Source organism: Salvelinus namaycush, chromosome 32 (assembly GCF_016432855.1).
Source record: "Salvelinus namaycush isolate Seneca chromosome 32, SaNama_1.0, whole genome shotgun sequence".
NCBI classification, from domain to species: domain Eukaryota; kingdom Metazoa; phylum Chordata; class Actinopteri; order Salmoniformes; family Salmonidae; genus Salvelinus; species Salvelinus namaycush.
In genome coordinates, this window is record NC_052338.1 from 17,454,474 (window position 1) to 17,467,039 (window position 12,566).

General features: G+C 41.5%; 1 protein-coding gene across 1 annotated transcript in view; it reads left to right on the plus strand.

Annotated features, from left to right (window-relative positions):
* Window positions 1-12,566, plus strand: part of LOC120027037 (retinoic acid receptor alpha-A-like) — a 150,797-nt gene that overhangs the window by 115,313 nt on the left and 22,918 nt on the right. The gene's annotated exons all lie outside the window — the stretch shown is intronic.

Here is a 12,566-nt window from a genome sequence, read left to right on the forward strand (position 1 = left end):
TGTATTGTCAGTCAGAAGCGACACACAGTACAGTAGTATGTATTGTCAGTGACACACAGTACATTAGTATGTATTGTCAGTCAGAAGCGACACACAGTACAGTAGTATGTATTGTCAGTGACACACAGTACAGTAGTATGTATTGTCAGTGACACACAGTACATTAGTATGTATTGTCAGTGACACACAGTACATTAGTATGTATTGTCAGTCAGAAGCGACACACAGTACAGTATTATGTATTGTCAGTGACACACAGTACATTAGTATGTATTGTCAGTCAGAAGCGACACACAGTACAGTAGTATGTATTGTCAGTCAGAAGCGACACACAGTACAGTAGTATGTATTGTCAGTGACACACAGTACATTAGTATGTATTGTCAGTCAGGAGCGACACACAGTACATTAGTATGTATTGTCAGTCAGAAGCGACACACAGTACAGTAGTATGTATTGTCAGTGACACACAGTACAGTAGTATGTATTGTCAGTGACACACAGTACATTAGTATGTATTGTCAGTCAGAAGCGACACACAGTACAGTAGTATGTATTGTCAGTGACACACAGTACATTAGTATGTATTGTCAGTGACACACAGTACATTAGTATGTATTGTCAGTCAGAAGCGACACACAGTACAGTATTATGTATTGTCAGTGACACACAGTACATTAGTATGTATTGTCAGTCAGAAGCGACACACAGTACAGTAGTATGTATTGTCAGTGACACACAGTACATTAGTATGTATTGTCAGTGACACACAGTACATTAGTATGTATTGTCAGTCAGAAGCGACACACAGTACAGTATTATGTATTGTCAGTGACACACAGTACATTAGTATGTATTGTCAGTCAGAAGCGACACACAGTACAGTAGTATGTATTGTCAGTGACACACAGTACATTAGTATGTATTGTCAGTGACACACAGTACAGTAGTATGTATTGTCAGTGACACACAGTACATTAGTATGTATTGTCAGTCAGAAGCGACACACAGTACAGTAGTATGTATTGTCAGTGACACACAGTACATTAGTATGTATTGTCAGTCAGAAGCGACACACAGTACAGTAGTATGTATTGTCAGTGACACACAGTACAGTAGTATGTATTGTCAGTGACACACAGTACATTAGTATGTATTGTCAGTGACACACAGTACATTAGTATGTATTGTCAGTCAGAAGCGACACACAGTACAGTATTATGTATTGTCAGTGACACACAGTACATTAGTATGTATTGTCAGTCAGAAGCGACACACAGTACAGTAGTATGTATTGTCAGTCAGAAGCGACACACAGTACAGTAGTATGTATTGTCAGTGACACACAGTACATTAGTATGTATTGTCAGTCAGGAGCGACACACAGTACATTAGTATGTATTGTCAGTCAGAAGCGACACACAGTACAGTAGTATGTATTGTCAGTGACACACAGTACAGTAGTATGTATTGTCAGTGACACACAGTACATTAGTATGTATTGTCAGTCAGAAGCGACACACAGTACAGTAGTATGTATTGTCAGTGACACACAGTACATTAGTATGTATTGTCAGTGACACACAGTACATTAGTATGTATTGTCAGTCAGAAGCGACACACAGTACAGTATTATGTATTGTCAGTGACACACAGTACATTAGTATGTATTGTCAGTCAGAAGCGACACACAGTACAGTAGTATGTATTGTCAGTGACACACAGTACATTAGTATGTATTGTCAGTGACACACAGTACATTAGTATGTATTGTCAGTCAGAAGCGACACACAGTACAGTATTATGTATTGTCAGTGACACACAGTACATTAGTATGTATTGTCAGTCAGAAGCGACACACAGTACAGTAGTATGTATTGTCAGTGACACACAGTACATTAGTATGTATTGTCAGTGACACACAGTACATTAGTATGTATTGTCAGTCAGAAGCGACACACAGTACAGTAGTATGTATTGTCAGTCAGAAGTGACACACAGTACAGTAGTATGTATTCTCAGTGACACACAGTACATTAGTATGTATTGTCAGTCAGGAGCGACACACAGTACAGTAGTATGTATTGTCAGTGACACACAGTACAGTAGTATGTATTGTCAGTGACACACAGTACATTAGTATGTATTGTCAGTGACACACAGTACAATAATATGTATTGTCAGTGACACACAGTACATTAGTATGTATTGTTAGTGACACACAGTACAGTAGTATGTATTGTCAGTGACACACAGTACATTAGTATGTATTGTCAGTCAGAAGCGACACACAGTACAGTAGTATGTATTGTCAGTGACACACAGTACATTAGTATGTATTGTCAGACAGGAGCGACACACAGTACAGTAGTATGTATTGTCAGTGACACACAGTACAGTAGTATGTATTGTCAGTGACACACAGTACATTAGTATGTATTATCAGTGACACACAGTACATTAGTATGTATTGTCAGTCAGAAGCGACACACAGTACAGTATTATGTATTGTCAGTGACACACAGTACATTAGTATGTATTGTCAGTCAGAAGCGACACACAGTACAGTAGTATGTATTGTCAGTGACACACAGTACATTAGTATGTATTGTCAGTGACACACAGTACATTAGTATGTATTGTCAGTCAGAAGCGACACACAGTACAGTAGTATGTATTGTCAGTCAGAAGTGACACACAGTACAGTAGTATGTATTCTCAGTGACACACAGTACATTAGTATGTATTGTCAGTCAGGAGCGACACACAGTACAGTAGTATGTATTGTCAGTGACACACAGTACAGTAGTATGTATTGTCAGTGACACACAGTACATTAGTATGTATTGTCAGTGACACACAGTACAATAATATGTATTGTCAGTGACACACAGTACATTAGTATGTATTGTCAGTGACACACAGTACAGTAGTATGTATTGTCAGTGACACACAGTACATTAGTATGTATTGTCAGTCAGAAGCGACACACAGTACAGTAGTATGTATTGTCAGTGACACACAGTACATTAGTATGTATTGTCAGACAGGAGCGACACACAGTACAGTAGTATGTATTGTCAGTCAGGAGCGACACACAGTACAGTAGTATGTATTGTCAGTAAGAAGTGAGATGTGTGTCTGTAGTGGTTGCTGCTTGCTGCAGCTCGTTCACAGTGATTTAAACACACCTAATGTCCCTCTCACTTAACCCCACGTCCTATCTACTCATCTCTCTCTCTCTGTCTCTCAGTCTCTCTGTCTCGCTCTCTCTCTGTCTCTCTCGCTCCATCTCTCTCTCTCTCTCTCTCTCTCTCTCTCTCTCTGTCTCTGTCTCTGTCTCTGTCTCTGTCTCTCTCTTTGTATTTATCTCTCTCTCTCTCTCTGTCTCTCTCTGTCTCTCTCTCTCTCTGTCTCTGTCTCTGTCTCTCTCTTTGTATTTATCTCTCTGTCTCTCTCTGTCTCTCTCTCTCTCTCTTTCGCTCTCTGTTTCTCTCTCTCTGTCTCTTAATTCAATTCCATTCAATTCAAAAGGCCACTCTTTCTCATTTTTCTCTGTCTGTCTCTTTCTTTGACTGTGAAGTCAATAGGAGGAAGACGTTTGTGTTTCATTTATTTTCTCAACTGTGAAAGTCAAATAGTTATGCAGTTTCCACTGAATAGAATTAAACATTTATTTATGCAAAGTTGTTTGGGGTCGATAGTTTAACTTTTTCTATGGCTACAGTTCACTGTCAATAGAATGTCAAAAACTTGTGCACACCTTAACACACTCACTCACACACACACACGCAGCAAACACACACACACACAAACATGCACGCAAACACAGACACACTTCAACCTGTGTGTGTGTGTCTCTCCCCTTGCTGTGATCACAGGCAGGCCGGCTGGCATGGCCCAGCCATCCAGAACAGATGGGCCATTTCATGTAAACTAGCTAAAGACAATCATTTGTTTGTTTTTAGATAGTTTACATGAAATGGCACAAATGATCATCAGCTGCTCCATCCACAGTAATATTAAACACACACTTCCTGCACAAAAGCACACACACACAGTAATGTAAGCAATTCCCAAAATGATGCTTTGTTTGCCTCTTTTCTTTCCCTGTTTTTTCTCTTTCTCTCAAGCTCTATCTCTCTATCTCTCTCTCTCAATTCAATTCAATTCAATTCAAGGGGCTTTATTGGCATGGGAAACATGTGTTAACATTGCCAAAGCAAGTGAGGTAGATATTATACAAAAGTGAAATAAACAATACAAATTAACAGTAAACATTACACATACAGAAGTTTCAAAACAATAAAGACATTACAAATGTTATATTATATATATACAGTGTTGTAACAATGTACAAATGGTTAAAGCACACAAGTTAAAATAAATAAGCATAAATATGGGTTGTATTTACAATGGTGTTTGTTCTTCACTGGTTGCCCTTTTCTTGTGGCGACAGGTCACAAATCTTGCTGCTGTGATGGCACACTGTGGAATTTCTCCCAGTAGATATGGGAGTTTATCAAAATTGGATTTGTTTTCAAATTCTTTGTGGATCTGTGTAATCTGTGGGAAATATGTCTCTCTAATATGGTCATACATTGGGCAGGAGGTTAGGAAGTGCAGCTCAGTTTCCACCTCATTTTGTGGGCAGTGAGCACATAGCCTGTCTTCTCTTGAGAGCCATGTCTGCCTACGGCGGCCTTTCTCAATAGCAAGGCTATGCTCACTGAGTCTGTACATAGTCAAAGCTTTCCTTAAGTTTGGGTCAGTCACAGTGGTCAGGTATTCTGCCACTGTGTACTCTCTGTTTAGGGCCAAATAGCATTCTAGTTTGCTCTGTTTTTTTGTTAATTCTTTCCAATGTGTCAAGTAATTATCTTTTTGTTTTCTCATGATTTGGTTGGGTCTAATTGTGCTGTTGTCCTGGGGCTCTGTGGGGTGTGTTTGTGTTTGTGAACAGAGCCCTAGGACCAGCTTGCTTAGGGGACTCTTCTCCAGGTTCATCTCTCTGTAGGTGATGGCTTTGTTATGGAAGGTTTGGGAATCGCTTCCTTTTAGGTGGTTGTAGAATTTAACGGCTCTTTTCTGGATTTTGATAATTAGTGGGTATCGGCCTAATTCTGCTCTGCATGCATTATTTGGTGTTCTACGTTGTACACGGAGGATATTTTTGCAGAATTCTGCATGCAGAGTCTCAATTTGGTGTTTGTCCCATTTTGTGAAATCTTGGTTGGTGAGCGGACCCCAGACCTCACAACCATAAAGGGCAATGGGCTCTATGACTGATTCAAGTATTTTTAGCCAGATCCTAATTGGTATGTTGAAATTTATGTTCCTTTTGATGGCATAGAATGCCCTTCTTGCCTTGTCTCTCAGATCGTTCACAGCTTTGTGGAAGTTACCTGTGGCGCTGATGTTTAGGCCGAGGTATGTATAGTTTTTTGTGTGCTCTAGGGCAACAGTGTCTAGATGGAATTTGTGGTCCTGGCGACTGGACCTTTTTTGGAACACCATTATTTTGGTCTTACTGAGATTTACTGTCAGGGCCCAGGTCTGACAGAATCTGTGCAGAAGATCTAGGTGCTGCTGTAGGCCCTCCTTGGTTGGTGACAGAAGCACCAGATCATCAGCAAACAGTAGACATTTGACTTCAGAGTCTAGTAGGGTGAGGCCGGGTGCTGCAGACTGTTCTAGTGCCCGCGCCAATTCGTTGATATATATGTTGAAGAGGTTGGGGCTTAAGCTGCATCCCTGTCTCACCCCACGACCCTGTGTGAAGAAATGTGTGTGTTTTTTGCCAATTTTAACCGCACACTTGTTGTTTGTGTACATGGATTTTATAATGTCGTATGTTTTACCCCCAACACCACTTTCCATCAATTTGTATAGCAGACCCTCATGCCAAATTGAGTCGAAGGCTTTTTTGAAGTCAACAAAGCATGAGAAGACTTTGCCTTTGTTTTGGTTTGTTTGGTTGTCAATTAGGGTGTGTAGGGTGAATACATGGTCTGTTGTACGGTAATTTGGTAAAAAGCCAATTTGACATTTGCTCAGTACATTGTTTTCATTGAGGAAATGTACGAGTCTGCTGTTAATGATAATGCAGAGTATTTTCCCAAGGTTACTGTTGACGCATATTCCACGGTAGTTATTGGGGTCAAATTTGTCTCCACTTTTGTGGATTGGGGTGATCAGTCCTTGGTTCCAAATATTGGGGAAGATGCCAGAGCTAAGGACGATGTTAAAGAGTTTTAGTATAGCCAATTGGAATTTGTTGTCTGTATATTTGATCATTTCATTAAGGATACCATCAACACCACAGGCCTTTTTGGGTTGGAGGGTTTTTATTTTGTCCTGTAACTCGTTCAAGGTAATTGGAGAATCCAGTGGGTTCTGGTAGTCTTTAATAGTTGATTCTAGGATTTGTATTTGATCATGTATATGTTTTTGCTCTTTATTCTTTGTTATAGAGCCAAAAAGATTGGAGAAGTGGTTTACCCATACATCTCCATTTTGGATAGATAATTCTTCGTGTTGTTGTTTGTTTAGTGTTTTCCAATTTTCCCAGAAGTGGTTAGAGTCTATGGATTCTTCAATTACATTGAGCTGATTTCTGACGTGCTGTTCCTTCTTTTTCCGTAGTGTATTTCTGTATTGTTTTAGTGATTCACCATAGTGAAGGCGTAGACTCAGGTTTTCTGGGTCTCTATGTTTTTGGTTGGACAGGTTTCTCAATTTATTTCTTAGATTTTTGCATTCTTCATCAAACCATTTGTCATTGTTGTTCATTTTCTTTGGTTTTCTATTTGAGATTTTTAGATTTGACAGGGAAGCTGAGAGGTCAAATATACTGTTAAGATTTTCTACTGCCAAGTTTACACCTTCACTATTGCAGTGGAACGTTTTACCCAGGAAGTTGTCTAAAAGGGATTGAATTTGCTGTTGTCTAATTGTGTTTTGGTAGGTTTCCAAACTGCATTCCTTCCATCTATAGCATTTCTTAATGTTACTCAGTTCCTTTGGCTTTGATGCCTCATGATTGAGTATTGCTCTGTTCAAGTAGACTGTGATTTTGCTGTGGTCTGATAGGGGTGTCAGTGGGCTGACTGTGAACGCTCTGAGAGACTCTGGGTTGAGGTCAGTGATAAAGTAGTCTACAGTGCTACTGCCAAGAGATGAGCTATAGGTGAACCTACCATAGGAGTCCCCTCGAAGCCTACCATTGACTATGTACATACCCAGCGTGCGACAGAGCTGCAGGAGTTGTGACCCGTTTTTGTTGGTTATGTTGTCATAGTTGTGCCTAGGGGGGCATATGGGGGAGGGAATGCTGTCACCTGCAGGCAGGTGTTTGTCCCCCTGTGTGCTGAGGGTGTCAGGTTCTTGTCCAGTTCTGGCATTTAGGTCGCCACAGACTAATACATGTCCCTGGGCCTGGAAATGATTGATTTCCTCCTTCAGGATGGAGAAGCTGTCTTCATTAAAGTATGGGGATTCTAGTGGGGGGATATAGGTAGCACACAGGAGGACATTTTTCTCTGTTAAGATAATTTCCTTTTGAATTTCTAGCCAAATGTAAAATGTTCCTGTTTTGATTAATTTAATGGAGTGAGTTAGGTCTGCTCTATACCAAATTAGCATTCCCCCTGAGTCCCTTCCCTGTTTCACACCTGGTAGTTTGGTGGATGGGACTACCAGCTCTCTGTAACCTAGAGGGCAACCAGTGGGTCCGTCTCCTCTGTACCAGGTTTCTTGCAGGATGACAATGTCTGCATTACCGATTTCTTTGGTGAAGTCCGGGTTCCTGCTCTTTAGGCCAAAGGCAGATGACCTCAGGCCTTGGATATTCCAGGATGATATAGTGAAGGCTTTTTGTTCCATAAAGTGTCCAATGTTGTTGGTCGTGGTTTGGCCTCAGGCCAGTAAGTGTGAGCAGAGCCTGCTGAGCATCTGGTACATGCCGTTGGCTTGGGCGAGTGTAAGAGTGGGGGTTGGGCCTGTTTGCCCGCTCACTACCTGGGCGTATGTGTGACTTCCATGTTGATGCCCTCTCTGCGGGGGTGGGGTGCATGGGGTGGGCAGGAGTGGCATAGGTCTGATCTGAGGGGGCCTAAATTGGGTGTGGGCATGGTTGATGTGGGGGGGGTGTTGATTGGTTGGGGTGGGGGTGTGTCTGGGGGTGCTGTGGTCTGGATGTAGGTCCTCTTGGCGTGGGTCCTCTATGTGTAGGTCCAGGGTGGGGTGCTGAAGGTCTTGGAGGGTGTCTCGCTGGTCTGGGCGGGGTGTCTATTGATCTGTTGCTCCTGTGTGAAGTGTTGGGGCTGCGTTTGAGAGCGATGTCCTTTAGAGTCCGGGCAAAGGTGGGCACTGCTGCCTTGTAGAGGTGGACCTGGTCATAGAGGCTGTTCAAGTCCAGGGTGGAGTGGTGGGCCAGGAAAACATTTGGTTTTGAGGCACAGTCACGGGAGATGCTTGCGTTTACCCGCTGTATTGTAGCAGGGTGGAAGTCTTTTCGTGGTAGCAGGGTGGAGATAACCACTTGTGCATTGGGGAAAGTAGAAGAAGCTTTTTCAATCACTCCCTTCAGTGCTGTGGCCACCCTTTCCTGCTGTGCTCTCAGGTCGTTTGTGCCTGTGTGTATTATTATGTGGCTAGGTGAGCCTAGTTTGTCCTCAGACAGAAGGTCTAGGGCGCACTGGGTGTTTGGACACCAGAGTTTAGACACACTGTGTTTGGGAAAAAGTTTTTTTTCTTCTATAAATTTCCCATTTGAGTCCATAAGGAGAAAAATCTGTGTCTTGTGTTTGTCCTCAGTGGGTGTGGGGGGGTTGTCAGGAGGGCTATCAGGGTGGCTGACAGGGGGGGTGCTCAGGGGGGGTGAGAGCTGCTGGGCTTGGGGTTTTTCTTTTGTCTGTTCTGCTGTGATGTTGACTCTATGGTCAGGGTCTGGTGTGGACTGTTCTGCTGTGGTGTCGAGACTTTTGTCGGGTGATGAGGTGGGCTGTTCTGCTGGCTTCTCTGTGGGGATGGCCACCTCCCTAGTGGGTTGTTCTCTGTCACATGCCATCCCCCTCAACCTCTCCTCCAGCAGTCTGATCCTCTCCTCCATCCCCCTCTCCCTCTCCTCCAGCAGTCTGATCCTCTCCTCTAGTGCTCTGTTCTGCTCCTGCTCCTGCTTCTGCTCTTTCTCCAGTTGAAGTTGTCTCTTAACTGTCCAGAGTCCAGATGTGTCTCTCTCCACCTCCAGCTCTCCTGGTCTGGTTAAGGGGGTGTTGTTGTGCTGGACTGTTGTCTGGGTCTGTGCTGACTGGAGTGTAATCACCTGCTGTTCCAGCTCAACCTGCCTTACCTCCAGCTGGGTGAATTTATCCTTCATTTCAATGAGGGAGAAGTGCTCTGTACTGGGAGGTTGACTGTCTGCTGAGGGTTGCTCGTCTGTGGGGTTATATGATGAAGAGTTTTGGTCTGACCCGCCTTGGGGTGGGGGTATCTTTATCAAGGGAGAGCTTCTCCTGCTGGGCTAATTCTTTGATTAGGTGAAAGTCCAGCTGAAACTGTTTGGGGTTGCCCTGTACCAATACTGTTCCAGACTTATATAGATTTATGTTAGCTGACTCAGAGTCCTCGTTGTCAAGTATCCTGAGTTTCCACCCCTCGTTAACCCCCCCTCTCTTAACAGAGGGGTAGTGTGCTAATATAGCACTGTGCCATGCCAGGGGATGGTTTGTGTGGAAGATAAGGTTGCTGATGTTCCCATTTTTGTAATAGTCAGCAAAAAGTGTCTCTTGATTTTCCATAAGGAGCTTCATTTTGTGCTCTTTTCTTGCCTTGTCATTCTTTACACTCCCAGGGTACTGTATTTTAATTACCTCTGAACAGCAGGAGGGAGCTTCTAAGGCCTCTCCATTTGGTTGGGGTAGACTATTCGACTCTCCTGCCATTGTTGGGCTAATGGTCTTTGACACCTCTCACTTGACACGTCAGTGCTAGTTGAAGCTGTATCAAGCTTGGCAATTATGTTTCATTCAATGCTTATAGAGTAATGTCATGTATTTTTCTTCTTGGCTTTTGGCAATAGAATATAGTTTCAGACTAAACATTACTCACTCAGTTCCAGGTTGGGTGGTGTTTTCAGGTTACTGTTGTTTTCCAGAGAATTTGCTGTGTAATAATCCTTGGTAGTTGTGAATCTTTCAGGTGATTCCGTAATTCCGTCCAAAATCAGGTTGTAGGTTTTGAGTTTTGATTTGAATTTAGGGTTATGTTGTAGAGGGTAGCATCCTGTATGTGTTCCTGACAAAAAATCCAAGTTTAACTAACTCTAAATCTATATTTTTTAAAGAAAATGCTGAAAAATGCAGGAGCTCATCTGATCATGACCTCTCTCTCTATCTCTGGACTCTCTTTCCCGGTCTCTCTCTCTCTCTCTCTCTCTCTCTCTCTCTCTCTCTCTCTCTCTCACTGGACTCTCTTTCCCGGTCTCTCTCTCTCTCTCTCTCTCACGCTCTCTGGACTCTCTCTCTCTCACTCTCTCTCACGCTCTCTGGACTCTCTCTCTCTCACGCTCTCTGGACTCTCTCTCACGCTCTCTGGACTCTATCTATCACGCTCTGGACTCTCTCTCTCTCTCTCTCTCTCTCTGGACTCTCTCTCTCATATTCCTCCATCCCACATTCCATCCCTCCCTCCTCCCATCTCAGCCTATTCTCCTCTGCTTTGAATCAACTTGTCTGCTGACTTTGGACTTTCCTCCTCCTCCTCACTTTCTCACCAAAGACAAACTACTGCTGATGAAAACAACTTTATTTGCATATATTAATTCAGTATTTAGAGATGATCTGACTGTCAATACGTGGGAGATGATTATATAAAGCTGTAGACGCTGTCAGATCAGGACTGAAGAGGAAGTTGTTTATGAAAGTCTTTAGAACAACTTTATAACAAGGGCAGGGAGTGAGATGTTTCCACACCCACGCCTCATCATCCCCAAGTCTCTGTTTACTCTGTCTGTCTTCCTCCCTCTCATTCACTTTCTCTTTCAATTTATCCTCCTCCTCCTCCCACATTGTCTCATTCCTGTCTTCCTCTCTCTCTCCATCTCTCTTTCTCTCTCCATCTCTTCTTTCATTCCTAGCCCTGTCACTATCCTCCTCTCCCTAATGGCTTGCCATTTCCCCGTCTCTCACCTCCTCTTTATTCCTCTGTATTTCCTTATCCTTTCCCTTTTACTCTATCTGCTTTCTTTCTCTCTCCTCTTCCTCCTCCTCCTCCTCCTCTCTCTCTCTCCTCCTCTTCCTCCTCTCCTCTCTACTCCTCCTCCTCTCCTTCTCCTCCTCTCCTCCTCCCTCCTCTCTCCTCCTCCTCCTGTCCTCTCAGTATGTTAGTGTAGGGCTTGGCCCATATAGATACTTTAACTCCATTCCTCTCACTTCAAAGTGCTCCCTGCTACCTGTCACAGTTTTATGGCTGATTCCTGTTCTCTCTCTTTCCTCTCCTCCTGCTCTTTCTCACTCATTACCGCAGCCCAGTCCTCTCTGCTCGGCTCTATTTATGACAACAACAACAACCGCTGAATGTTCTATAGTCTCATGGTGGAGAGTGTATTATTTATATACAGTGAGATATAGTGTATTATTTATATACAGTGAGATATAGTGTATTATTTATATACAGTGAGATATAGTGTATTATTTATATACAGTGAGATACAGTGTATTATTTATATACAGTGAGATATAGTGTATTATTTATATACAGTGAGATATAGTGTATTATTTATATACAGTGAGATATAGTGTATTATTTATATACAGTGAGATACAGTGTATTATTTATATACAGTGAGATATAGTGTATTATTTATATACAGTGAGATATAGTGTATTATTTATATACAGTGAGATACAGTGTATTATTTATATACAGTGAGATATAGTGTATTAATTATATACAGTGAGATACAGTGTGTTATTTATATACAGTGAGATACAGTGTATTATTTATATACAGTGAGATATAGTGTATTATTTATATACAGTGAGATACAGTGTATTATTTATATACAGTGAGATACAGTGTATTATTTATATACAGTGAGATATAGTGTATTATTTATATACAGTGAGATATAGTGTATTATTTATATACAGTGAGATACAGTGTATTATTTATATACAGTGAGATATAGTGTATTATTTATATACAGTGAGATACAGTGTATTATTTATATACAGTGAGATATAGTGTATTATTTATATACAGTGAGATATAGTGTATTATTTATATACAGTGAGATACAGTGTATTATTTATATACAGTGAGATATAGTGTATTATTTATATACAGTGAGATACAGTGTATTATTTATATACAGTGAGATACAGTGTATTATTTATATACAGTGAGATACAGTGTATTATTTATATACAGTGAGATATAGTGTATTATTTATATACAGTGAGATATAGTGTATTATTTATATACAGTGAGATACAGTGTATTATTTATATACAGTGAGATATAGTGTATTATTTATATACAGTGAGATATAGTGTATTATTTAT